Source organism: Macaca mulatta, chromosome 8 (genome assembly GCF_049350105.2).
Source record: "Macaca mulatta isolate MMU2019108-1 chromosome 8, T2T-MMU8v2.0, whole genome shotgun sequence".
Lineage (NCBI taxonomy): Eukaryota > Metazoa > Chordata > Mammalia > Primates > Cercopithecidae > Macaca > Macaca mulatta.
The window spans coordinates 115,499,390-115,525,957 of NC_133413.1; the positions used below are offsets into that span (position 1 = coordinate 115,499,390).

A 26,568-nucleotide genomic window follows, 5' to 3' on the forward strand; every position below is an offset into this window, starting at 1 on the left:
GAAGTCACTCAGGATCACTTCTGCTACATTTTATCATTAAAACACCTACAAAGAGTCACTCAATTAGAAGGGGAAGGGAGATAGAATCCAATTCTTTGCTGAGAGGATTGTAAGGTTCTGTAAGAACATGTGAGAAAGATCATGTGAAACTGGACATATTTCTGTGGCCATTTTCAGAAAATGCAATCTGCTGCACTGATACCCCTAAGAATGATAATGTAACTTGCTTGCACTTCTTTGTCCTTTATCTTCTTCCAAGGGCTATTTATCACTCTCTGCCCTACCTTCTGCATCATGGATCTAATTTTTCTCCAATAAATGTGAAACATATATTTACTGTTGTAAAACACAAGGAAAATACAAATATGAGAAAGACTGAATAGCTAACTTCAGAGAGTTTACCTATGCCTGACCTCCTATATCAGAGGAAGAGGTATTCAATGAGAAATTTCTTCTAATTTATAATATCATCATTAGAATGAAGACCATATTTTTGCCTTCTTAAAGACAGCAGTTTATATTTCTTTATTCACTGTATCCTATGCATTGAAATTTAAGTGCATAAATACAAATAACTTGTTTCAAAATTTCTTTTCTACTTTTTTTCTAAGGAAATACTTCTTTACTACATTTTTCTGTCTATCACACAAGTTGTCTATGGCATAGAAATTCATACTTTTATTCAAATCACTCTTCAAGTCGAAATTCTTCTAGATAAATACGTCACTCAGTCTTTCTTATTTTCTCATCTGTAAACATTGCCATTTTTGCTCTACAAATTCATCCCTTCTGTAAATATATCTTTCTTAAGAAACACCATTTATCTACATTTGTCAACATCATCCTGTTCCTATGCTGGTTAAGCTAAAGTATTAATAATGAACAACTCTGCTTTCTCTGTTTTCTCTGTATTAAGAACTTCAGAAGACTGGGTGACCAATTGCGCTGACTCAGAAATAAAGATTTTCACTACGTGGCAGGTGCCATACTCTATCAAAAAGGTATACAATATCCTGATGATACCAGAAACATTTTCATATATGTCAGATTTTTAATAGATATTATAAAAAACCATTTTTAAAGTCCTGGTTTATTTGATGGCACAGGGCGGAATGTTTCACAGAGCCATATGCAGCTCTTTCTTTGAAGCCTCTTTTCCAGATTTTTCTCCCACCTGTTATGCTGTGTCTTCAAAATCCTGCTTATTTCTATACTTCTACTTCTTCCTTCAAGGGTCACAGGAGGGTCACTGAACACACCTTCATACTCAGCAGTCTGTAATTTTATACATAATTTAGTACAATTATCAAGGTCACCCCCATTCAGCCCTTTTAAAGTTACCCCCTCTGGGTAGACACAGCCTTGCAAGGGTAAAGGCATGGAGAGGTGCACACAGATTGAATTTCAGCCCTCACTACCCTTGTCAGGCCAGCTAGAAGGGGCAGCCCTGCGTCTCTGGTGACTCCTGCAGGGCTAGAACCCTGTGAGCATTTCAGAGCTGTGAAGTGTGCCAGATCCAGTCTGTAGGCAAGGACGGCTATAGTCTTTGTTCTAAAGAATGTGTTTTAGGAAATCATTTATGTCTTTCTCTCTAAACCCTGAGCCAGCACAATATGCAAAACTATCAGCTGAAGGGAAATCTTATTTTTGAAACTACGTTTATTATGAAAACCAAACCAAACCAAACCAAACAAAAATCCCCTCACATCAATAAAGGATGGAGCCAGAGTGCAGCCTTTGGGTGCCAGATGTTGGTGAAATCTGACTGGTCAGCTTGCCTCTTTGGAACGGGGAACACACAAACCTGCTGTTTGAGTTAAAGGAATCCATTACTAAGCAGATAATGGGCCAGAAAGCAGAGAAGGAAAAGTACTGACAATTGGGCAAATAAAAAAGGGGGGTGCAATTCTCAGAAGCTTAGGGGAAAACTTACAAGCAGGTAGTTTATTTCATGTCATTGTAGACAAACATGGACAGTGTTAATTTAATAAATAAATAAATAAATATACAAGATGGTACAACCGAAGCCCCTCACCAAACTGCAGAATTTAATATTTGATGTATTTGGAAAGAGGGTGAGGGATGAGCTATTTTGCCAATAAAATTCAATCTGGGAAACTATCTCTTGTTAATCTATAAAAGGTCCAATTCTCTACTAATGACCTCATTTCTGCATTTTTATGCTAGTTTTTGTGCAGTACCAGCCACCAAAGAATTCAATGCTGCATTCTAGTTTGAAAATAAAAAAGACCTATAACTTTATTTTAGAGTTACAAATAACGGTAAAGAAATCATAGTAGCTATTATTTGAATGTTTACCATGAGCTGCACATTGCACATTACATTTGTTATTTCATTTAATTTTTACAACAAACTTATAGATAATTTCCAATTTCAGATCAGTAAACCACAGCTTAGTGAGTCTAAGAAACTTGCCCAGGGTCACTCGGCTGATAAGTGAACTGGGATTACAACTCAATTTGGTCTAACACCAAAACCCATGCTCTTTACTTCTCTTTGCTTCCCTTACTGCATTGAGATTCTTTAGTACCAATCCATGTGATTTGGTTTTAATATTTTTGCAGTCTTACTCAGTTTGGATAATTTGCAGGTCAAATTACCTACTGATGTGTAGCTAGCTGATTGAAGAGTTTGAACTCAGTAGGGTATAAATGATTTGCTTCCTTTTCATCATTGCTTTCACTTGTACTGTGTGGAATTGCCCTGTCCTGTGTTTTTAATGAATTTCTTGGGCAGATTTCCTAACTTTCTGGTCATTCTTGGTTATTAAAATTTAATCCAGTCTACTTTATACATTTCCTGTTCAATGCAGTTTTCCTGTCCCCCATGCTGATCAAGTTTGTCATTAAAGGATAGGATTCTGGAGGGGCAGTTCTGTTTTACTAATTCTCTGCCTCCTCCCGCAACTGGCCCACAAAATCTTTTTTTTTGGGCCCAGCTCCTACATAGTTGGTAGCTGAAAGCTACATCATCAATATGGAGGTTTCCTCTGCCTGGCTCTGCCTCCCTCAGGTTCTGCTTAGGGCTAATGTGATGTATAATTTCTTTAGATCATCCAGCACCTTTCATCACTGAAAACTCCCTCTAAAAGCCATTTTCTCCTTCTGGTCCCTGCCAGCAATTCCATGTGGTTTACTCCCGTAACAGTGAGAGGACAACTCCTCTTGCTCTCTGGGCCCCACCACATGCATCAAGGGCCTTCTACCTTCCTACACTGTGTTGCAGTTCCCTCTCCTCCTATGGAAACACTATCAGCATCTCTCCTACTTTTAGGACTATCCAGACAGGGAACATATGTTACTTCCTCAGTCATCTCTCTCCATGCTCAGCTCCCTTCTAATGGAGTCAAGACCTCAGAAATACAAACATGCAGACAAGGATCAAGGCACAGTACCACCTTCTAGAATTTTCTACTTCACTTGCTCTTTGTGGGAGATAATGTACCAGTAAAGAGGAGGAGAGAGAAGAGGGCAGGAAAAAGCTTCTCGGCTAAACTCGGCGCTCACTCCCCTGGCTCGTCACTCTGAGAACTCTCTCTGTGTCTGGAAGGTGGTAGGTGGGAGGGAATTACGATTGTGTTAGTGGGCTGGTTCTTTCGCATCTTCTGTGAGTTGTGAGGAAGGTTCTGGCTCCAGCTTTCAGTAGCTTAGTAATAGTTTTTAAAATATGTGTGACTTAAATTTCCCTCTATTCAACTTTGGGGCAATTCAGCTTTGGAGCCACCACAATTTCAACAGAGGAGAAAAAAAAAATCAGATTCAACAATGTATTAAGACATAGAGAAAGTAATTGAGAGTGGGAGTGGGTGTAATTTTTTTCATCAATAAATATTTTATGTTTTAAAGAAAATAAAAAATTATTCTAGAAGTGCTAAGTAAAAGTGCTCACATGTGTAATAATACATCCCTCTTAAGTATCTTAATTTACATTTTTGAATCTCAACAATTCTGTATTGGAGATGAAGTATCATTATCACCATTTTACAGATGAGAACACTGAGGCTTATACTGGTAAGCAATTTTTCTAAAGTCTCACTCTTAAACTGGCAGTGCTGGATATGTGTGTGTTGTGTGTGTGTGTGTTTTATTATACTTTAAGTTCTGGGATGCATGTGCAGAATGTGCAGGTTTGTTACATAGGTATACATGTGCCATGGTGGTTTGCTGCACCCATAAACCCGTCATCTAGGTTTTAAGCCCCACATGCATTAGGTATTTGTCCTAATGCTCTCCCTCCCTTTGCCCCTCTGACAGACCCCAACATGTGATCTTCCCCTCCCTGTGTCCATGTGTTCTAATTGTTCAACTCCCACTTATGAGTGAGAACATGTAGTGTTTAGTTTTCTGTTCCTGTGTTAGTTTGCTGAGAATGATGGTTTCCAGTTTTATCCATGTCCCTGCAAAGGACATGAACTCATTCTTTTTTATGGCTGCATAGTATTCCATGGTGTATATGTTCATCCTTTTCTTTATCCAGCACTGGATATTTGACTCAAAGCATTGCTCAGTCTTTATGTACTTATCTTAGGAGGGTTTCCTAGAGCACGGGCCCCCAACCCCTAGGCCATGGACAGTGGCCTGTTAGGAACTGGGCCACACAGCAGGAGGAGAGCAGCCAGCAAGAATGAAGTTTCATCTGTATTTACAGCTGTTTCCCATTGCTGGAATTACTGCCTGAGTCTGGCATTAGATTCTCATAGAAGGGTTAACCTCCTTGTGAACTGCGCATGCAAAGAAATCTAGGTTGCGCACTCCTTATAAGAATCTAAATGCCTGATGATCTGTCACTGTCTCCCGTAACCCCCACTTAGGACTGTCTAGTTGCAGAAAAACAAGCTCAGGGCTCCCACTGATTCTACATTACGGTGAGTCCTATAATTATTTCCTTACATATTACAATGTAATAATAAAAACAAAGTGCACAGTAAATGTAGTGCACTTAATCATCCTAAAACCATCCCCCCACCCCCAGGTCCATGGAAAAATTGTCTTCCACAAAACCGGTCACTGATGCCAAAAAGGCTGGGGACCAATGTCTTAGAGGAATAACCTGAGAATTGGACTCATGTGCTGGAGAATTAAGTTTTGCTCTTGGGAGAAATTTGTACTGGAATGAGGGAAGCAAAACAGAAAAGGGGAAGAAGTTCAACAAGGAGGTGGTTTCTGGAGAAACCTAGACTCAGCCTGAGCCCAAAGGGAGCACTACAGTGTAAGTTGCACCATAGAGTTTGCTGGCCCTTGACACAAGGAGCTGAATTTTTCTGCCCCTTACCACTCAGTCACTGGCCAACTGTTACCCTGTAGAGAGTGGATTGGGGGATGTAGTAACTCCCTGGTACCTCAGAGTGAATAGGGGCACCAACAGAGCTGGCTATAATACTACTACTCTGCCTTTCACCATGTTAGTAGTTAATGGAGACATATAAGACAACCAAGGAGAAGATTAAGGGAGATATCTTAGAATAAAATTCAAAAGGTCAACAAAAATGGCAGTATTGTTATATTGCCCTTTGTTTGAATAAATACATTTACTCTAGCTTTACCTGGTATTTTCAGTATAGATAAACCGATCATTAAAATCTGTTATTTCTTAGAAAGACTTTTTGAAACGCAACTCAACTAAATTACAATGAATGTGTTCGTTCAAGGAAAACACCCAATTTTATGACTTTCTCTTCTAAATTAGGCTAAGAAGAGTTCAAACGCAAAGCAAATTATGAGAATCAAGGCTATGTCTTTAATGAAAAGGCAATTTTGGCTCAATAGGGTGAAATTACATGGTAAGTTTGAATGAAAATTTATTATTCTTTGCTTTAAATATATTCTGTTCATACACCTTAGCCATTATCGCTAGGTATTTTTAATAGACAAAAATTAATATGATCAACCTTCTTTAAGACAATTATTCATGTTTATTTAAGGCACCTAACCAAGTCCCATTACTTTAACTTGAATTCATGATAAATAATGTTTTAAACTACTTCATTCAAACAACCATTGTAGTATAATTGTATCACAACATTAATTTTTAACACATATTGATAGCAGGTCATGTGGCAGGTAATATTCAAAGTGCTGAATTTGTCATAATTTATTTGATCTTTGTAACAGTCATGGAGAACGGGTACTGTTATCATGTCTCTTCTACAGATGAAGAAACTGAGGCAGATTCAATAACTTACCCAATGTCATATGGTTGGTGGGTGAAGGAGCTAATATTTGAACTTAGGCAGCATGGTTCTAGGGCCCTGCACTGAGTATAAAAAGTACTGAAATACAGGTTATTGATATTCATAAATTTTGGTGTTTATTTTTGCCATATGCTGTTTTGACTCCATTTATAGATTTTACAAATTAAATATTTAGAGAAAATCAATAATACAGTTGACAAAAACAAAACATAGAGGATCAATAAGACAATAGACAAGGACAAGGTACATGGTGATTCTAAAAAATGAATGATTTTATTATGTAATTGTATTTAATCTTAGATGTTTATAATTCAAATTCCATTGCTCTGTATTTTTGTTTTTATAATTTTCTATAGTTTATGAAAAGTTATCAGAGCATGAATTTTTAATTGTTTGATTATAAAATATACCCTTATTCTTTCCTATGTTTCCCAAATAGTTCCTAGATCCTACATCTGCCCTTCCTTACAAACCACACGTGCACATACACACACATAATTATGTACGTGTATGCAATTACAAGTTAACAATGAAGCCTTAGTAGAATATCTGACTTGGGATGAAGTGGAAAATGGTTAATTTACCCCATCCTGACCTCAGCTCAACAGTTTCCTGTAATGTATTAGATGTCTTTTGGTGTCATATTTTAAACTATATTGTAACAATCCATCCATCCCTTTTCCTTCCCTCCCTCCCTTCCTTCCTTCCTCTCTCCCTTCCTCTCTCCCTCTCTTCTTTTTTCCTTCCTTCTTCACCACTTAATGAGCTCATGCTCTACAAATACATGTAAGACCAGGGCATATGAATTATATTCTGGGCTCCTAAGGAATATACAGCCTAACACCTGGAGGGCCTTAGGTGTTTGGGCCTTGAAGGGTTCCTGGCTGCAACTGATTTGTGTGAAACTAGGACAAAGCACTTTTGTTTTCTCTTTTGGAGACTGAAGTGTTTGGATGGCTTCTAAAGTCTCCTGAAGTTTTGAAAACAAAAATAATTTTTCATAATCTAAGAATAAACAGAGAATGAGAAATGTCAGCAAAGTAAGTGTGTAAGTATAAGTCATGATTAATAAAATGGTTAATAAACTAGTTTTCCTATTAATGTAGGAGATTAAGCCAAATGCAATAGGTACTATCAGGAAATTTGAAATGAAGACCCATAGTGAATGTGAAAAGGTAGATATATTAAGAATGGACAGTAGAGATTTGCCTGAAATATATTTCTTTGAACTCTATTCCTGGATTATTATAAACCCTATCCTAGTTTCCCACAGGTCCAATTTCACATGCAAGTCAACCCTATTCTTAGTTTGTCCTTTTGCCATATTATTCTAACACACACAAAAAAGATGTTCATAGATTATTTATAATATTATAGCTTTGCAGAAATGTTTTCAAACATCTTTGGAGTACCTTATTCTGTAACTATTATTGTAAATATTTTCCATATAAAAGTTAATTTTGAAACATATCTCTTATTATGTAATTACAACTGCTTTACTTTCATAACAAAGTTTACATTGATTGTGGAATGTATTGCCACTTTCTTCCCATAAAGCATATCAAGTAAAAATACAGACTTTTTTGTATTACCAAATTTCATTGACAAATACAAGACTTTTTATAAGTGGCACTGGCATGCTATATATTCATTTATAAGTGAGACTTGTATTCCACATATACATAATATAAAAAGTTAGGAATATGTTTTAATCATTTAATGACAAACTCACCTAAAAGGTCTTTTTTTTTTTTTTTTTTTTTTTGAGACAGACTCTGGCTCTGTCTCCCAGGCTAGAGTGCAGTGGCGCGATCTTGGTTCACTGCAAGCTCCGCCTCCTGGGTTCACACCATTCTCCTGCCTCAGCCTCCCGAGTAGCTGGGACTACAGGCACCCGCCACCATGCCCAGCTACTTTTTTGTATTTTTAGTACAGACAGGGTTTCACCGTGTTAGCCAGGATGGTCTTGATCTCCTGACCTCGTGATCCACCCGCCTCGGCCTCCCAAAGTGCTGGGATTACAGGCGTGAGCCACGGTGCCCGGCCCTAAAAGGTATTTTTACCAGTCAAGAAAACATTTATATTGCACAAGGTATTTTTATTAGTTTTGGCATAGCTAATTTCTTCACAGTGTGTTTTAGGGTTTATATACAACTTGAATTGTAATGTCCTCACCTGAAATTTCATACATTGTTAACCAGCTCTCAAATCAGGGGATATTTAAGGGATCAATTGCGTTTGCTTTTTTGCCAAAGCAAACAATGCCAAGGTCTCAGTTTATTAATGATGAAAGAGACTAGAAAGCCAGAACATGGATATTTGTAATAATGTTTCACAATACTGATTTTTGTTAAATTGTATCATATGGTGTAGCATATATTTAGTTTGAAAATGAAAATGAATTGAAATTCTTTTCATGACAAGGATAGAAAAAAGATTTTAAAGAAAAAAAAAAAAGGAAGATTCTTCAGGATTTCTGAGACCAGTCAGGATCTGGGTCCATCTGTGAATGAGCATCACTTTTCTGCCAGGAGTAATGATTGAGCTGCATTTCTGCAAGACTTATAAAAATTGACATCAATGTTTCGAACTCAAAAGTGAGGTTACAGTTATTGGTGACTCCTTGATTTTTTTTTAATGGTGTTGCAGTTTTTTCAATTCATTTTACATTTCCAACTCTGTGTCTTCCCGGGCACTGAGGCCTGTGATGCAACTCTGCATCCAGACATATTCTAGGCTATCGTCATTTGCCAGGGTTGCCTCTCACACAAGAAGAGAAACTCATGTGTTAAGTTCCCTCACATTAGACTCTATGGATCTGATTCTGCATAAAACAAAAATGATGAACTTGGAATGGTGATACCCAGTGACTAATATGAAATATTAGTATCTTTCAGGTTCCCTTCCAAAGAGATGATTTTGAGGCTGTCATTTTATTCTAGTCTACTAAATGTACAAGATTTTGTAATAAGAACCAGGAGTGGTGGCAGAGAGGAACCAGAGATGAGTCATTAGAAGATTGGAAGGGTTTCATAGGGGATCTAGCCCAATCCTAATTTTAGAGGGTCAAGCACAGGAATAAATGATACTTTTTATTTACCTTAGCATTTCCTTACTTTGAAAATCTTGTTTTCTAATAGATCATTCTCTTGTCAGTAAATTACTGTTTGAGAGTTGAATGTAATTTAAACAGCATTTTCATGGCACTTTAGAAATAAGGAATGATAATTTTAAATCCTTTAGAAATGAAACTAGCTTGTTATATTTTGATCCCTCTGAAAGAGGCATAAGGAGGGATTTATTAACATCAATTTTCCACTTTTGATGCCCTCTGTAGGAGGTGCTAGTAAAATTCAGATATGTTCCCAATGCCTCAATTTGAGTGTCCTACTGAATGACTTACTCAGATGGAAGTGATAGAACTGTCCTTCCTCATCATGTGATAAGTGAGATTATTGAGGATTTATGCTAAATAGAGCCCTTGATTATAAAGAGAGCATTTTAAACTCTTTTTTAAGTTTCCTGCTCATATGCAACCATGCTACTGAGGTTCCCTGACATTTCTGGTATGGCCAAGAACGTATCTATTGGCCACTCAGGAAAGATACTTCCTTTCAGAAGGCCCTTTTTAAAGTGGTAGGCTGTGTTGCTCCTGGCTACCTTTAATTACTCAAATACCTTCTATATCTTGAAATTGATGTTGTCCTCAGAATCCAGATGGCATGGAACACATTTTCAGTACATCTAAGATCAAATACGCAGTTAATAATTTTTTTTTTCAGAATAGACCAAATTGTCCAACTTATTAAATTTATTAATTTCAATAATACATTGGCTAGTAGGAATATTACATATTTTGCATCTGAGAAAAATTTATTAGTATTAATAAGTTTATAAGCAATTCATCACCTACTCAGATGGTATAATGTAGCAATTTATTGTATACTATGTGAATTTTGTCAACAGGGAATCCCCTGATGAAAAAAATAGCTTAATATTAATTACTAGCACCATCTGTGCAAAACAATAGAAAAACCAATATTTTAAAATACAATGACTTCATGCATGTCAGTTATCTTCAACATTAAATGCTACAGTTTTGTTGATGCAGTTTACCTGTCTATTAATTTAAATAATGCATGTCCTTACAGAGGTTAAAACCATGAATAAATGAATTAAAATTAAATATAATGAAACATTTAAATAGGTGTAACATGAATCTGATTCATTCTTCAGGAATATATCCTGTATGCATGTATTTATATACACATCACTGTACCATCTGCTAGGTTTTTACAGGTTGAGTATGAATTTTCTTTCCACACCTGAAAGGCATATTGTGAATTCCTTGTAGTGAAGAGATTATTCAGTTGAAAAGGTTGAGACAATTGGTGTAACTAATGCCTGGCAGTGGTCAGACTCAAAGAGTACCTTCAAAAGACAGGGGCAGGGGTCATCGTAAGAAAGATCATTTTCTATTTAAATCTTGAGCTCTCAAGCTAACATTTTGCTAATTATGACAACGGATGCTGCTCCAAGCACCAAGGGACCCCCTTTCATCCGTCCTTTTAAACTGCCGTAACCTGCCACCTGGTATGGTCTTTTTATATCCACTTTATGTTCTGGCTTCAATAAATATTTATTGAAAAAATTAATGAAATATTCTGGAAAAGGGAATGGTGAGCAAAGAGGCTTTTCTTAGCTGTTAGTACAAGTCATCCCTGTAGTTCGTTTATTTAGACAGTTTAGTACCTCACACTGCCAAAATTCTCATACTAACCAAGGCATAGAATTAAGAGCCTCAGAGTACACAAGGCATGGCTGGTAATCATTATTGCTAGAAAACATATGGACAACCAGTAGACTTTTCATTTAGGGAGTCTCTTGGGAGATAGTAACCAATTAATTCAAACTTTTCATTAAATAACACTGAGCAATGCAAATCAAACTCCCTTAGTTTACCGTGTTCTGTCGCAGCTAGGAAGAAATCCTCAGGTCTGTAGGCTCCACCAACTTCTCAGATAGTAAAATTCTCTGTGGAGAGGGGAGGATATTGACATTCCACTATGAGTATTTAGCTCTAACTCAGAATTGACATTTATTGTTTAAAGCTGTATCTTATATGTATGTTTCTTTAGACATTGTTTTGGGATGAGCTTTAGTGGTGGCTTCACTACACAGTGCAGTGTTTTTAGAGCACAGGTACCATACTCCTGGGTGATCTGACTCAAAAACTGATTTTTCAGTTTCATAATTGTGTGACCTTAGACATAATTTTCAAATTACTTAACTTCAATTTCTAACATGTAGTCATCCTTATACAACGGAAATGGGACTGCTTACCTCTCACTAATTATATGCTAATATAGAATGAGATAATATCGTGACATCATTAATTATTATTTATTGCTCGTCCATTGAGGTAAAGAAAGTAGAAGATTAAAAAGGATATTGGCCTTTTAAAAAGTGTGTGAATGGGCAATCACAGAATAAACATTAATGCAAATATAGATGCAGTTTCCCAAAGTCATCAGTAGTAAGCAAAAGTAAAATTAGAGACCATAGGATAATTTTTCTCCCCAAATTGTGGTGAGAGGTGACAATGTGCTAGCAGCCCTCACCCTCAGTGCCTCCTCAGCCTCAGCGTCCACTCTGGTGGTGCTTGAGGAGCCCTTCAGCCCGCCAAGGCACCGTGGGAGCCCCTCTCTGGGCTGGCTGAGGCCGGAGCTGCCTCCTTCTGCTTGCCGGGAGGTGTAGAAGGAGAGGCGCGGGTGGGAACAGGGGCTGCGCGCCCCGCTCACGGGCCAGTGCAAGTTCCAGTGGGCGCAGGTGCGGGCGAGGGCGTGGGGTCGGTGGGCCCCCGCACACTGACCAGCTGACTGGCCCCGCCGGCCCAGGGCAGTGAGGGGCTTAGCACCTGGGCCAGCAGCTGCGGAGGTTGCGCCAGGTCCCCCAGCAGTACTAGCCCGCCAGCGCTGCACTCAAATTCTCACAGGGCCTTATAGCTGCCTCCCCCCGGGGCAGGGCTCGGGACCTGCAGCTGCCATGTCTAAGCTTCCCCCTCTGCGGTGGGCTCCCGGGCGGCCCAAGCCTCCCCGAACCGCCCCCTGCTCCTGGGCGCCTAGTCCCACCGACAGCCCAAGGGCTGACCAGTGCAGGCGCCCCTGGGGACTGGCAGACAGCTCTGCCCGCAGCCCCTGTGCAGGATCCACTAGGTGAAGCCAGCTGGGCTCCTGAGCTGGATGGGGACTTGGAGAACTTTTATATCTAGCCAGAGGATTGTATGTGCACCAATCAGCACTCTGTATCTAGCTAATCTGGTGGAGACTTGGAGAACTTTTATGTCTAGCTAGAGGATCTTAAATACACCAATCAGCACTCTGTGTCTAGCTCAGGGTTTGTAAATACACTAATCAGTACTCTGTGTCTAGCTCAAGGTTTGTAAATACACCAGTTGGTACTCTGTATCTAGCTAACTCTGTAGCTAACCTAGTGGGGACTTGGAGAACTTTTATGTCTAGCACTGTGTCTACTTCAAGGATTGTAAACCCAGCAATCAGCACTCTGTGTCTAGCTCAGGGTTTGTAAATACACCAATCAGTACTCTGTATCCAGCTCAAGGTTTGTAAATACACCAATTGGTACTCTGTATCTAGCTAACTGTATCTAGGTAACCTAGTGGGGACTTGGAGAACTTTTCTGTCTAGCACTCTGTGTCTAGCTCAAGGATTGTAAACACACCAATCAGCACTCTGTCTAGCTCAAGGATTGTAGACGAACCAATCAGCACTCTGTCAAAATGGACCAATCAGCTCTCTGTAAAATAGACCAGTGAGCTCTCTGTAAAATGGATGTGGGTGGGGTCAGATAAGGGAATAAAAGCAAGCCGCCCCAGCCAGCAGTGGCAGTCCGCTGAGGTCCCCTTCCACAGTGTGGAAGCTTGTTCCTTAGCTCTTTGCAATAAATCTTGCTGCTGTTTACTCTTTGGGTCCATGCTGCCTTTATGAGCTGTAACACTGACCGTGAAGGTCTACAGCTTCACTCCTGAAGCCAATGAGACCACAAACCCACCGGGAAGCATGAACAACTCCAGATGCGCTGCCTTTAAGAGCTGTAACACTCACTATGAAGGTCTGTAGCTTGACTCCTGACAGCAAGGCCACGAACCCACCAGAAGGAAGAAGTTCCATACACTTCTGAACATCTGAAGGAATAAACTCCAGACACACTGTCTTTAAGAACTGTAACACTCACCGCGAGGGTCCGTGGCTTCATTCTTGAAGTCAGTGAGACCAAGAACCCACCAATTCCGGACACAGTAGTATGTGGTATAGCCAAAGGTATGAGGCAGTAGGCACCCTCAGGCACTATGAGAAGGCAGGTTTAATGACTCGTGTTTTGGGGGAGAGAAATTTAAAAGCACCTCAAAACTATAAATTTTGAAAGCATTAGGTTTTTGACCCAGAAATTTTACTTTTAGAAAAATCTATTCTAAGGTGATTTTTAGCCTCATGTGGAACAAATGTGGATGTCCCCTTAACCTCTCAAACCCTTCAGAAAAACATGATAAAAAAACATGCTAGTACAAAATAACAAATACATAATAATCAAGTTCAAAAAGACATACACAAACACACAGACATACGCATGCACATAAGTGAAATAAAGATAGCCTCAATTTCCAAAATTAGAACTAAAAATCCAGCATGAAAAGTGGATAATGGCCCATGTGAATTTTGATCTGGGAGCATTGAGGTTTTTATTCTCACTGATGCACAGACTACTTAACTTCTGGTTAAATGAGACAATGGGCTGGAACAAAGATTCTGATACAACACTTCCAGCTGAAAGGGAGCCCTAGGAAAAGTGGATAAGAAAAACTCTATCCATTTTGTCCTTTCAAAGAGTCCAAAGAACTCTTTGTCTTTTCAGTGTAGTCAGAAAAAGAAATAAATAAATAAAAGAACAGAAAAAACTCTAAGGGCTTGGAGGCAAAATCTACAGTATCAGCTATTTATATTTTAAATCCTGCCTCCATTGATGGAGATTTAAAAACCTAAAAATGTTTTTAAAAAAACCTAAAAATGATTTAAAAGCCTAATAATGTTTTCAAGTTTCACTTAATCAATAAACTTGCTTTTCTTCTTATAAAATTTATAGCCATATAACCAATTATATCTCTTATTTTGGGGGAGAAATGAAGATGAAGCCAAGAGAGACCGTTTCCACTAAATTGTAACAGTTGTATGGAATTTCATGACCAGGTTAAAAATCTAACCAGTCTGGCTCCAGAGACTTTTACCTAAATCATTTATGAGAACAACGCAGGCTGAGATGAGTTAGCAGATGCAACAAAAATTATAGTAGTCTCAAAACCAGGAGAAAACTAAACAATTTAAAAGAGATTATTATTTTAAATATTTTTAAATGATTGAAGATATACAAGAGGGCATAGAAATATTAACAAAAAATGTGATACCACAAAAATTACTAGACAGACTTGAAAGAAATGAGGTAGAACATCTGAAAGCAAAAAAATATAAAATTAAAATAGAAAATGCAATGAACTGCTTAAATAATAGCTAGACACAGCTAAAAAGGGGGTGAGAAAATGGGGAGACAGATCTCAGAAAAAGCCCTAAAATGCAACCAAGAGCAGTAAGAGGTTGGACACATGAAAAACACTTAAGTGAAGTGGACAATCAAATGGAAATATTGAGCATTCATCTAAGTTTGTGTGTGTAAGAATGGAGAGGGAAGAAATATCTTTGGGAAAAAAATAGCAGCAAATATCCAGAACTGAAAAAGACATGATTATTCAGATTGAGTTCTGAGTAAGAGAAATAGAGCAGAAGTCTTCTTCACTGAGGGAGTTCTCTTGACTTACTCAGTAACTCAGCTAATCAGTGGGTTTTCTCCATTCTCTCTTGCCAGTTCTTATAGTCACTTACAACTAGGCAGTGACTATATGGTACATCAGTGCACTCTTGCTCCCACCAGTTGAATTCTATTTTATTTATTTAATTTAATTTATTTATAGTTTTTGAGATGGGGTCTCGCTCTGTTGCCCAGGCTGAAGGGCAGCGGCGCAATCTCGGCTCACTGCAACCTCCACCTCCCAGGTTCATGCCATTCTCCTGCCTCAGCCTCCTGAGTAGCTGGGACTACAGGTGCCCCCCACCATGCCCGGCTAATTCTTTTTTGTATTTTTAGTAAAGACGGGGTTTCACTGTGTTAGCCAGGATGGTCTCGATCTCCTGACCTCGTGATCCGCCCGCCTTGGCCTCCCAAAGTTCTGGGATTACAGGCGTGAGCCACCGCGCCTGGCCTTGAGTTCTATTTTTAAAAATTCAATTTTGTTTTGTCTCTGTTAAGATGAGTTGCACATGTTATTTTTATTATCCAGACCAATAAAATATCAACATAAAACAAAAAAGTTGTGTCAAGTAAAGCTAAATTGAATGTTTTGGGAGAATTCCGTAAAGGTATGCCACTTAAATAAATTAGCTCTAAAATTGGGTTTTGGAAGGAAGTCAAAAGTCATAAATATCCGGAATATAGTGAACACAACTGCTTCCTACAATGTCTTTTAGTTTCTTGCATTCACTGTAGAGAAACTGGAATTGGAAATTGTAGAGAATGCATAATGCACGTAGTTCATGAAGGAAAGATGACATAAAAATGAGACCAGTAGGCCTGTCTCAAAGGAAGGGACTTGTCTATTTTAAAACGTTTCCCAACAGTATAAATTAAATGCTTAAGATAGCTGGAGTGCAATGGCGCAATCTCCACCCACTGCAACCTCTGCCTCCCAGGTTCAAGCGATTCTCATGCCTCAGCCTCCCAAATAGCTGGGATTACAGGCATACACCACGTTCAGCTAGCTTTTTGTATTTTTAGTAGAGATGGAGTTTCACTGTGCTGGCCAGGCTGGTCTCGAACTTCTGACCTCAGGTGATCCACCAGCCTCGGCCTCCCAAAGTGCTGGGAGTACAGGTGTTAGCCACCAAGGCAGGCCTAATTGTTGTTTTAAATGATTCCCACCTTTTAAAAATTTTCCATTTCTCCAGTGAGCTAATGCTATAATAAGAGATCTTCCTCTAAAAACAAGAACTACAGGATATCAAAGTCAGGAACAAAAAGGAAATTACTTACCAAGAGGAAAAAAAAAATTAGCAGAGTTCAAATCAGCAACTGTATCTATGATTCCACTGCCAAATCTAAGGTCATGATTTCCCCTATACTTCTTCTAGGAGTTATAATTTTTAGCCCATGTATTTAGGTTGTTTACCAGCACCATTTGTTGAAGACTGTTCTTTCTCCGTTGAATGGATGTGGCAACCTTGTCAAATATCAATGGGTCATAGATTTATAGATTGATTCCTGGACTTTGAATTCTTTTTTCTAAATTTATTTTTTATTTCAATAGGTTTTTAGGGAGCAGGTGGTGTTTACTATATGAATAAATTCTTTAATGATGATTTCTAAGATTTTGGTGCACCCATCACCCAGGCAGTGTACACCATATCCAACATGTAGTCTTTTGTCTCTCACCTGCCTCCCACCCTTTCCTCCTAAGTCCCCAAAGTCCAATGCCTCATTCTTATGTCTTTGTGCTGTACTCTCAATTCTATTCCATTGTTTTATATGTCTGTTCTTATGCCAGTATCACACTGCTTTGATTACTGTAACTTTGTAGTAAGTTTTAAAATTGGGAAGTGCGAGTTCTCCAACTTTGCTTTTCATTTTTTAATGTTGTTTTTGCTATCGAGGGCTCCTTGCAATTCCATATGAATTTGAGAGTCAATTTTTCCATTTCCGCAAAAAAGGCTATTGCAGTTTCAATAAAAATTGCCCTAAATTTGTAGTCATCTGAGGTACATACTAATATCTTAACAACATTAAGTCTTTCAGTTCATGGACACAGGATATCTTTCCATTATTTTAGGTCTTCTTTAATTTATTTCAGCAATGTGTTACGGTTTTCATTGTACAAGTCTTTCACCTCCTTAGCTAAACTTATTCCCTGATATATTATTCTTTTAGATACTATCGTAAATAAATTTATTTTGTTTTCTTTGTTGAGTGCTCATTGCAAGTATATAAAAATGCAACTGATTTGTGTCTATTGATCTTGTACCCTATAACTTTCTTGCATTTGTTTATTAGCTCTAGTAGCTTCTGGTGGATTATTTGGGATATTCTTTTTGTAGGATTATACTATCTGTAAATAGAAATATTTCACTTTTTTTTTTTTAAATATCTGGATGCCATTTACTTCTTTTTCTTGTCAAATTGCTCTGGCTAGAACTTCCAGTGCAATGTTAAATAGCAGTGGTGAAAGAAGCCATCCTTATCTTGTTCTTGATCTTAGGAAGAAAGCTTTCAGTCTTTCATCATTGAATCTTTCATTATGTTAGCTGCAGGTTTTTCATAAATGCCCTTTATTATGTCGATGCACTGACATAAAAATATAACACTATTTGGGTATTTTTAAAAACAGAAGAAAAGGTCAGAAAACTCAGATATTTCAAAGGAAATTGAAATTAAATTATTCCAATATCCTCAGATTTTTCTGAAGGAGATAGACAATTGATCAACACTTGTAGACTTTGTTACGTATTCTTTTAGTGCTTAATGTAAGTGTTTAACATGCTCACTTGACTTATCAGAGTCTATATAAATGAGGAGGAAAATGCAGGAAATAAAAAATAAACATGATTACGCGGGTCAAAGGAATTTTTACAAAGAGAAATTCTAAGATTTGCTTTTTAAAAATTCAATAGCATGTAACTGAATAGTATATAATTATGAAGGGGACATCTGGAATATATTGAGAAAACGTGAGTTAAATAGATGAAAAAAATGTACTAGGAAAATAACAGAAAAAAAGTTGTCCTACAGTTTTAATAACAGGCACAATGGGCCTTATGGAATTTTAGTCTACCTGATATTGGAGGGATGCAGCTCCCAGAGTCAATGACAGCAGGAAGAGGACCACTGGGAACACCAGGAAAAAAGGAAGCTCAGAAGGAATTCAGGAAGCAGGAAACATTGCAACACGCTTGGGCAGGAATAGCCTGGTCAGTATGTTGCCACAGCTGCTGCTGCTGTCATCACCTCTGTTACTGCTGCTACTGTGAGGATTCTGGCCTTCAAAATTTCTAGATGTCTTGTTTCACTCACGTACAGTTCAGAGTCTCGGGAGCACACTATAAGGGACTGGTATGAAGGCTTGGATTCTATGGTGGAGGCAGGCAGTAGGAATTGGTCTCTGGCCAACATGATCAATTGTGGAAAGCAGAAATTCACCAAAAAGTAACTGGGGAGACCTTATGAAGAATAATATATGAGAATTTTTTAAAGTGTCTGGAAAGAGATGAGAATTAGAAGCAATTACTAATATAGAAGGAAAAGGATAGACCAATCAGAATTTTAAAAATTCTACACATTTATGTAGATTTATGCATATTTTATGATAAAATTGCACTCATGCATGGCTTCTGTATTCTTTAAAAACAGGTCCTAAATTATATTTAAAAAAGAACTTTTGCCTTTAAGAGTTGGAAGTATCTACTCATAGCACTTTTAAACTTTCATGGGAATAATTGATGAAAATCCTGCTTCAGCAAAATTCAAGGAAGAAGAAATCTTCCTGGGACTGTACAAATTTCACTGTTGGCTAATCTACTTTTTTTTTTTTTCCTTGAAATGCATTGGCTTCATCTACCTTTAGAAGTTCCTTCTGTTGAAAACTCTAGATGATTTTTTTTTCCTCCCTCTGAAGCCAACTAGATACTTTGTAGTCAAATAAATTGTCAGAAAAATTGCTGAATCTGGAGATTTTGCTGTAGTGAAAATGTGGCCACTGCCTTCTCAGAGTAGCTCACCATTTGGGATTATATATGAAAACCCATGTAAAATAAAAGCTGTCAAAATGACAAAAAAATTATGTCATGCTCGAATTATCATTTTTCTGTGGAAATTTTGTTTTATATGTGTGTAGGGGTGTTGTCTGTGTCTATGTCTGAAAAAGTAGGAGCAGGGAGAGAGAGAGAAACAGACAAAGAGACAAAGACAAACAGAATGACTCACTTCAACTCCGTAAGGCCGATGTAGCTATTTGTATTTCAGGATAAACAATCTGGAGTATAAAATGGACTTCAATATGTACCTTTACTAATAATACTTATCTAACACTCTAACTGAAGTTAATTATCTATGACATAAATCAGGAGAGTCACATCTTGGAGGTTTCTTCTGTGATACTTGTGGATCCATTCACTGGTATTTGATTCATTCATTTATCCCTTTAGCAAATCTCCTTTAAGTGTCTCTTGTGTGGTAGTTTTTTGTTTTTCTTTTTATTAGTTTTTTTTTTTTTTTTTTTTTTTTTTTTTTTTTTTTTTTTTTTTAGACAGTCTCGCTCTGTCACCCAGGCTGGAGTGCAGTGGTGCAATCTTGGCTCACTGCAACCTCCGCATCCTGGGTTCAAGCGATTTTCCTGCCTCAACCTTCCAAGTAGTTGGGACTACAGGCACAGGTATGTGCCTCCACGCCCAGCTAATTTTTTTGTATTTTTAGTAGAGATGGGGTTTCACTGTGTTAGCCAGGATGGTCTTGATCTCCTGACCTCGTGATCCACCCGCCTCAGCCTTCCAAAGTGCTGGGATTACAGGCGTGAGCTACTGTATCCAGCCGTGTGGTAGTTTTTATACTAGACAATAAGGACCAGAGTGAATCAAACACAGGATGAGGAGAAACACACAAGAAGCCAGGCAATCAATATAGGACAATGTGATCTGTGCTAGGATGTTCAGAAAACTTGGGGGGCTCAGAAAGAAGACAATTACTAGATGAGTGAAGATTTGGTAAAGGAACATGTTAGGGTATGTCAAGAAATAAGCGAATGGAGTCTAAGGGATAAAAACTAGTAGAAAAAGTAAAGAAATTTTAAGTAACATTAATTGATAGGGTATGATCTCTGGGAGATTCTGGGGCAATGAGGCAGAGTATTTTAGGAATATCATTATTTCTAGTGGGTAGGACAGATTTCTGCTTGTAGCATATGTGATTCTGGGTTGATGAGAGGGGAGCTGTAATGGCCATCAGCTGTTTTCACTGTCCAGTGTCTATTAACCTTCTTTCAGGGAACCTTAACCTGAACCCCATTCCATTTGGGGAATTAGCTCCTTCCCCACTTCTGGTCCCTTGGGTTTTGTAGAATCTGACACACATCTTGTACAAACATGTACATAGACGCATATATGCACACTCACACTCTCAGCCTTCCTGAGGGGAGCACAGGATCTTGGACCAACCACTACTGTTCCTGCTTTCAACTGTCGTAATTGGTCTAGACATGGTGTGTGACTTAATCAGAACTAAAGTAGAACTTATTTAGTAATTTCCAGGGAAGAGGTATTCACTTTTTTCTGTTAGGCTTGAAGCCTGGAGAATGCTGGGGCTGGAGCTCCAAGCAACCCCTTACTGTCACGTGGCACTTGAAACTGAAGCCAGTATGACAGAAGGCATAGTAAAGAGATGGAGAGAAACCAACTCCTAATTATATTTTCTGGGCCCTGAATCCATTCTTGTCATTTTATGTGAGCCAATAAATTCCCTTTTTTTCCAGAGTTTAGTTGTATTTTCTTTCACTTGTAACTAAGAATCCAATTGATGCAGCCCCCAAAGAGGAAACAGTAGGGTGGAGAATGGAAGAGAACAAGCTAATATTTATTAAGCAACTATTTTGTCCCCACCATGTAAAGCTAAGTACTGCTACTTTTTGTTTTTCAATGAAGTTCACAATATTCCAGCAAACTAAATGACAGAACCCATTTTAACCCAAAGGTCTGCCTAATTCCAAATTCTATTCCTTTTACATAACACTGTGCTATCGGTTTGGGCTTTACTCCAGGCCAGCATTTCCAAAACTGTGTTTCAGGGAATGCTAGTGTTCTTTGAGATGTTAATAAATGTTATGTGGGGAACAATTCTATTTTTGTCTTAGAAAACCTTAATATAGAAGAAAATATCAAACATATTTATGTATTGATGTTTTTGCTTCATATGTCTGAGGTGAATCAAATGGTTTGATGAGACATCACCCACAGAATGAATTATGGATGGCTAAAAATTATACATTGGTGCACAGGCAATGTTTTCAAAATATGCAGTTGATATGGTTTGGCTCTGTGTCCCCACCCAAATCTCACCTTGAATTGTAATAATTCCCACGTGTCAAGGCTGGACCAGGTGCAGATAATGAATCATGGGGGCGGTTTCCCCGCTCCTGTTCTCATGATAGTGAGTGAGTTCTCGTGAGCTCTGATGGTTTTACAAGGGGCTTCCCCCTTTGTTCAGCACTCATTCTTTCTCCTGCCACCCTGTGAAGAGGTGCCTCCCACCATGATTGTAAGTCTCCTGAGGATTCTGCAGCTTGAGAACAAAGTGACACAACAATGTACTGATTTATAACTTTTATATCTTTATTTGAGGACTTAAGTTTGTGCGTCCAACTTGTTCTGGGGATCTTATTCTATGTATTGCTATTAGAGGTTTATACCACACGTGGCTATGTGGCTGTCAAAGGGAAGTTTTGAATAAAAAATCAAACTCTAATTGTTCTCAAATAAAACAATAAAGAAAACCAGAATTATTCTAAGTGAATGTGATTAATGGCAACTATAAACTCACCCTAAAAATTGCGAGGTGAACTTTTTAAGAAGAAATAATTACATATTTTGGAAACTGCCATTTTTAAGCGTTAAAACACTAAATTTGTGTTATTCTCTTTGCTACAATTTACTTTTGAATAATGAGAATTTTGGAATATCCTCGAAGTTAGAGAAAATATTGGAATATATTTGATGCTGTGCTGAAAATGGAGATCTGACTCAGGAATATTCTTACTATGTGGTAACTGCATGAGAAAAGACATAGAAATGCTGTTCTGTTACAAAGGATGCATAATTTTATGCCATGTTATGTTATAAAAATGTATAAATATGGTTTACTTCATGTAGATATTTTAATTCTTTTTGTTCTTTTAAAAACAGTTTAGTATCTTTAAAGGCACTTTAGTTCAGTTATAAAATTTTGAAGACATACAAATAATTTATCTTTCTTATAGAAATTATTTCACCTGAGACCCTTTTGGTTGTCTTTTACAATATAAGGGAGACTTTTATTTTTTGTATCTATTATTCGTTTTGCAAGTGAAAGGAATTGCATGATGATTTTTCTGCCCTTAAAAATGTGAGGAGGTTGTGTAGGAGGCTCCTTATTCTACTGCTATATCTCTGGACAGTCACTGCCCTGCCCTCTATCAAAGGGACTTATGAGAATCTTGTGCTGTGGACAGCTTGGATACTTTCCTCACAGGCTCAGTTGAAAGACAATGGAATACAGTCTTGTCTGCTGGATGATCAATGTGAAATGGGTTGCTTCTCTCTGAGAGGTTCTAGACAGGGCAAGTTTCATGAACTTGCCACCTCTGCATTTCATGTAATGCTGAGCTGCTACTGTCTTGAGATTCTTAATAATTTTGAACATGGTTCGCTGCATTTTCATCTTGCACTGTGCCCCATAAATTATATAGCTGTTCCCGCTTATAGGAGCTGAGTGCATATAGTAAATAAAGTGGACAAAGAATTGTTGTTTTCATGAGATTTACATTCTATTATAGGAGAGAGAAAATAAACAGCATAAAGAAGTATGAAATTTAGAAGTTTTTAAATAGGAGACTAAAACGTGTGCATATATATGGGTAGAGTTTGAAATTTTAGACAGGGTGACTAAGGAGTCTTTAATGAGAATGTGATATTTGAATAATGACCTGAAGAAAATGAAAGAGTAAATCACACTAAGACGTGATAGAAAAGTCTTCCAGGCAAAGGGACCAGCTTGTGCAAAGCCTGAGGGAAGAGGGTACGTAGAACAGTAAGCCGACCAAGGTAACTGGAGAAGATAAATGAGCAGAAGAGTAGTTGAAGATGAGGTCAGAGAAGGTAATAAAATCTCTGAATTTATTCGACGTGTAATGGGAAGCCACAGAATGGTTTGGGCAGAAGAATGACATAATCCAAAAGAATCACAGTGGCTGCTGTGTTGAGAATAGACTGAAGGAATAGAACTGACTGGATAAGAAGAATAGCTAATGGCACCGCAGTGAAGACGATGTAAGTTGTCCACTCAATAGAAACTACACAGTCTGTGGCTTGTACGCTCCTAGATGCTGTTGAATCATGAATCTTGCTCTAGTGGGTGCTAGAGTAGAGGTGGATTTTTCTAGATTTTAACTTGACTTCTGTCTTCTGGTCTAGTCATCTTATCTCAGGCCCCTTGACCTTTCTCCTTCTATACAACCTCTCTATATCTTAACACTCCAACTGGGAATCCTTTCCAGTCTGTAGGCAGAGAGAAGTTGGGTCCTACCAAACAGTTTACACATCCAAACAGTCTCCTACTCGAAAGTGAGCTGGCTACTTAACCCAAGCCTCACTAGTGAAAGCTAGGAATAGAGCTGTGGAAAAAAAAAAATAGGTCAATGAGAGCTGGGCATGGTGGCTCATGTCTGTAATCCCAGCACTTTGGGAGGCCGAGGCAGGTGGATCTTCTGAGGTCAGGAGTTTGAGACCAGCCTGGCGAACATGGTGAAACCCTGTCTTTACTAAAAATATAAAAATTAGCTGGTTGTGGTGGTAGGCACCTGTAATCCCAGCTATTTGGGAGGCTGAGGCATGACCGTGTTTCCTGTTATGTGGGAATGTACAACATATTAGCAGGATACCACAGGAAGGGCATATGCATACATGATTCCAATGGGCTGGGAGTTCATGAAAAGATCCCATCTCTTCCCCTTTGTATTTTCTGATCACCATTGTCTTCTATACATTTCTTTCTTTCTTTTTTTTTTTCTTTTGAGATGGAGTTTCACTCTTATTGCCCAGGCTGGAGTGCAATGGATCGATCGTCGCTCACTGCAACCTCTGCCTCTCAGGTTCAAGCGATTCTCCTACCTCAGCCTCCCAAGTAGCTGGGATTATAGGCATGCGCCATCATGCATTTCTTTACCCACCAGGCTGCCGTGGCACTCACCCAGGCATTCACTCTATATTTTATCAAGCTCCAGTGCTCAGTGCACATTTGATAATTGCAAGTACAAGACCTCAGTTTAAAATTTCTCATAGAGAAAACTTGATTGACCAAATTTGGGTAAAATTTCCAACTCTGACCAAGAAAGTTTTAATCATTGGGATCAAGATCAACACAGCTTTATGGGAGTGCTGGGTCATATAATTTATTTTAAAAAAGTTTTGCCTGAAAGGAATGCTGAGGTTCCCTAGATTACCGTCTAATCGTTTTATGCATTCTATTGTATAAACAATAGAAAAAGGTATTTTATAACCTATTCTACAGTTGTGGAGTCTATACAGTCTAGGGATATACATGTAGAGGAAAAGTGGTTTTTAAAATTTTTTTTTAACTTTGGATTATGGCAAAGACTAACTCACTCTATAACTCTGTCTTGAGATTGTGATAAATTTCACTTAAAAGTAAATCAGCTGCTTAGATGACCACATTAATTAACATGATCAAGTATTCTTTTTTAATCATATACACCTGGGAGCAAATGTTTTTCAACTTTTATTTTAGATTCAGGGGGTACATGTGCAAGTTTGTTAAAATGGCATATTGCATGATGCAGAGGTTTGGAAGACAATTCACTCCATCCCCCATATACTGAGCATGCTACTCAAAAGTTCGTTTTTCAACCTTTGTCTTCCTCTCTTCCTCCTGCCTCCAACAATTCCCAGTGTCTAATATTTACATCTTTGTGTCCCTGAGTACCCAATGTTTAGATCCAACTTATAAATGAGAATGTGCAGTATGTGTTTTTCTGTTCCTGCTTTAATTTGCTTAGGATAAAGGTCACCAGCTGCATCCATGTTACTACAAACGTGATTTCATTATTTTTATGGCTGCATATTATTCCATGTTATATATGTATCACATTTTCTTTATCCAATCCACTGTTAATTGGCACCTAGATTGATTCCATGTCTTTGCTATTATGAATAGTGCTGTGATGAACATACGAGTGCATGTGTCTTTGTGGTAAAACAATTTGTTTTCTTTTGGATATATACTCAATTATGGGATTGCTGGTTTTAATGGTAGCTCTGTTTTCTGAAAAATCTCCAAATTTATTTCTTGGAGAAAAAAAGAAGTCTCCAAACTGGTTTCCACAGTGGTTGAACTAATTTACATTCTCATAAACAGTGTATAAGTATTCCTCTTTTTCCATAACCTTGCCAGCACCTGTTATTTTCTGCCTTTTTAATAACTATTATGACTGGTTATTATAAGTCATAATAGTTGACTTATGATGGAATCTCATTTATGGTTTTGATTAGCAATTATCTGGTGATTAATGATGTGGGGCATTTCTTCATGTTTCTTGGCCACTTGTATGTCTTCTTTTGAGAAGTGTGTTCATGTCTCTCTCGTTTTTCAATGGGATTTTTTTTTTGAGTTGTTTAAGTTTCTTATAAATTCTGGTTGTTAGACCTTTGTTGGATGCATAGCTTATGGATATTTTCTTCTATTCTCTGAATTATGTGTTTACTCTGTTGATAGTTTATTTTGTTGTGCAGAAGCTCCTTAGTTTAATTAGGTCCCACTTGTCCATTTTTTGTTTTGTTGAAATTGACTTTGAGAACTTAGTCATACGTTCTTTCATAAGGTCGATGTCCAGAAAGGTGTTTGCTAGGTTTTCTTCTATGATTCTTATAGTTCGAGGTCTTACCTTTAGGACTCTAATCCATCTGAAGTTAATTTTTGTATACAGTGACAGGTAAGGGTCCAGTTTCATACTTCTGCATGTAGTTAGCCAACTATCTCAGGACTCTTTATTGAAAAGAGAGTCCTTTCCTCATTGCTTATTTTTGTCAAATATGTCAGAGATCAGATGGTCATAGGTGTGTGGCTTTACTTCTGAGTTCTCTATTCTTTTCCATTGGTCTACATGTATGTTTCTGTAACAGTACCATGCTGTTTTGGTTACCATAGGCATATAGTATAGTTTGAAGTCAGGTAATGTGATGCCTTCTGTTTTTTTTCTTTTTGCTTAGGATTGCTTTGGCTATTCAGGCAACTTTTTCTTCCATATGAATTTTAGAATAGTTTTTTCTACGTATAGAAAAATAACATTGATAGTTATATAAGAATAATGTTGAATCTCTAGATTGCTTTAGTATAACCGTTTTAATGATATTGACTCTTCCTATACATGATTATTGAAGGTTTTTCCGTTTGTTCCTGTCGTCTGTGATTCCTTTTAGCAGTGTCCT

At 37.9% G+C, this 26,568-nt stretch overlaps 1 long non-coding RNA gene across 1 annotated transcript in view; it reads right to left on the reverse strand.

The window, feature by feature from the left end:
* Positions 1-26,568, reverse strand: part of LOC144330545 (uncharacterized) — a 47,650-nt gene that overhangs the window by 13,811 nt on the left and 7,271 nt on the right. The window contains exon 2 of the long non-coding RNA XR_013396843.1: positions 11,174-11,245. This is a non-coding gene — a long non-coding RNA (uncharacterized LOC144330545). The remainder of the gene's footprint in view (positions 1-11,173; positions 11,246-26,568) is intronic.